General features: G+C 54.0%; 1 pseudogene; it reads left to right on the top strand.

Moving 5' to 3' along the window:
• Positions 1-607: 607 nt before the first annotated feature.
• LOC103254465 lies at positions 608-2,006 on the top strand (annotated as a pseudogene).
• Positions 2,007-2,815: the final 809 nt, after the last annotated feature.

Consider the following 2,815-nt stretch of genomic DNA (forward strand, 5'->3'; position numbering starts at 1 on the left):
CAGTCGCCCGCCTGAGGCCGGGAGCACATCTGCGGGCGCTCAGGGAGCAGAGGCGGTGGCGGGTGGCGGCGGCAGCAGGCATCGCCAAGCGCCCCTCTCCCCTCCGTCCGGCTCCCCACCCATCCACCAGCCCATGCCCAGCGCCCACGGCCGCGGCCGTCCCGCGCAGCCCCCGGGACCCCGTGCCCGGCCACACCGCCCAGCTCGCAGTTCCTCTCCCCCGCGCCAGTCTCGCCTGGCAGCGCCGCCCGCCCCCCGCCCCCGCCGCCGTCCCCGCGCCCATGGCAGCAGCCGCGGCTGGCGCGCCGGCGGGGGGCGACGCTGCTGTGTCGAAGAGCGCACAGCCCGCCCGCTGGAGCTACTCACTCGCCTCACTGGTTGTCCATTTTTATACGAGTTGACAACTTTTCTAACAAGAACTTTTGTATACCAAGAAACTTTTCAAAAGGAGGTCTACCATTTATATCGAATCCAAAGGAGAAGGTTCTCGGACAATTTGGGGTTTTGGGTTTTGGCTTCATGTCTAAGTCTTTTTTTCTCCGTTGACTTTGGGGTTTGGGTACGCCAGTGTTTCAGGTTCCCAAGGATCTTCTGTACCCCCACGTTAATGAGGCAGTCATCTGGCGAGTCTGACGTGGCTGTCAGCGTCGCGCTGCTCCAGTCCTTCTCCGCGTTCGCGTCCGGTCCAGCGGGAGGAGAGAAGACACTCCATCCGGCAGGTGCCCCGAGTAACCACCGGCAGGACGAGCTCTCCCGTATGAAGCGACTTCCCCTGGCTCTTCCTGGCCGCCCCTACGCCCTGGCAGTGGCAACCTTGGCCACAGACCTGGAGGGCAGCGGCGCCGGCACGGCTTGCCACGATGGCAGTCTGGCGCTCCTACCCCCGAGGGAGACGGAGGACTTACAGAAACTCCTGGACCTGGACCTTATCCTGCCCAACTCACTGCCCCGTCAAGAACCGGTGGCCGCCGCCGTGTCCTCATCGGCGTCCGTCTCATCCTCGTCCTCCCGGGGGAGCAGCAGCCGGACAAGTGCGCCCTCCACCTGCAGCTTCTGGTATCCGATCCGGACGGGAGTGACCCTGGCGTAGCCCTGGGCGGCACCGGTGGAGGCCTCCGCTCTGGCCGGAATTCTGTGCCTCCTCTGACAGCGTCCTTAGCCTGGCGGACGTCAACTACTGAGCCCCTCCCTGGCGGCTTTGTGGCCCAGCTCCTGTGGCAAGAATTGGACCCTGCGTATATTCTGCCGTATCAGCAGCAGCCGCAGCCGCCAGATGGCGGACCGATAGGCAAGTTTATGTTGAAGGCATAGCCGAGCGCCCCTGGCAGGGAATAGGCAACCTGTCGTCATCAGTATTTGCAGAGGCAGCCCTGATGGCAGCCATCCCGTACTGGTGTCGCCCTACAACTGCGAGCCACCACTCATATGGCCCAATATCAAGCAGGAGGCGTTCTCCTCGTGCACACACTTGGGCGCTGGACCCCTTCTCAGCAATGGCCACAGGCTGCACACGACTTCCCCTTAGGGTGGAAGCTCCCCAGCAGGACTGTCCCGACCCTGGGTCCTGAAGAGCGGCTGGACAGCAGGGACTGCCTCCCTGCACTGCCGCTTTCCCCAGGCTTCCATCCCCACCCCAGGTCCAACTATCCACCCTTCCTACCCGACCAGAAGCAGCCACAAATCCTGCCACTCTATTACCAAGAGTTCATGCCACCCGGCTCCTGCATGCTGGAGGAACCCAAGACAAAGAGGGGAAGAAAAGGACCACCATCCACACTTGTGATTACATGGGCTGCGGCAAAACTTACACAGTGAGTTTTCATCTCAAGGCACACCGTAGAATCCACACAGGTGACTTACCACTGTGACTGGGACGGCTGTGGGAGGAAATGTGCTCACTCATATGAACTGATCAGGCCGGGTACCATCCGTTGAAGTGCCAGAAATGTGACCAGGTGTTTTCCGGGTCAGACCACCTTGTCTTAGACATGAAGAGGCCCTTTTAAACCCAAAACAGTGGATATGACCCACACTACCATAAGATAATTCAGCATTTTTAAATTTTTCACACTGTCTTCCTATGAAGGAAAGAGTCTAACTGAAAAGCACTACAATCATGGTCCAGTTCTCAACTGAGTCAACTTGTGAATGGATAATCAGGAAAAATGAGGAATCCAAAAGACAAAAATCAAAGAACAGGTGGGGTCTGTGACTGGATCTTCTGTCATTCCAATTCTAAATCCGACTTACAAAATGCCAAGGGAGTGACTGGAAGTTGTGGATATCAGGGTATTAATTAGATCTGTGAGTTGGGGGAGGGAAGACTAAAATTCCTTTGAGTTGTGTTTTGAGGCAATGTATGCATAAAAGATCACCTTGTATTCTCTTTGACTTCTAAAAGCCATTATTATTATGTTAGAAGAAAACAAAGAAATACGGGTACAGAAAATGTGTTTTAATAGCCTAAATTAATGGTGCTTGGTGAGTCTTGATTCTAAAGGTACCAAATGAGGAAGCCAAAGTTCTCAAACTGCTGCATACTTTGACAAGGAAAATCTATTTTTGTCTCCCGATCTACATTTATGACCTAAGTCGGGTAAATATGCCTGGTTTATTTCTGTAGCATTTTTATGCAATGGTCTGTTATGCACTGTGGTTTTGGATGTGCAATAATTTGTACAATAGTTTATCCCCAAATATGCATTAAGCTGAACAAATGTTATTTATGTATGGTTCTTTGCCTTAGTAAATGTGTAATATAAATTTAAGCAAACTTCTATTTTGTATATTTGTAAACTACAAAACAAAAAAAATG

Source organism: Carlito syrichta, unplaced genomic scaffold (genome assembly GCF_000164805.1).
Source record: "Carlito syrichta isolate Samal-C Ts95f unplaced genomic scaffold, Tarsius_syrichta-2.0.1 Scaffold9419, whole genome shotgun sequence".
Classification (NCBI taxonomy): domain Eukaryota; kingdom Metazoa; phylum Chordata; class Mammalia; order Primates; family Tarsiidae; genus Carlito; species Carlito syrichta.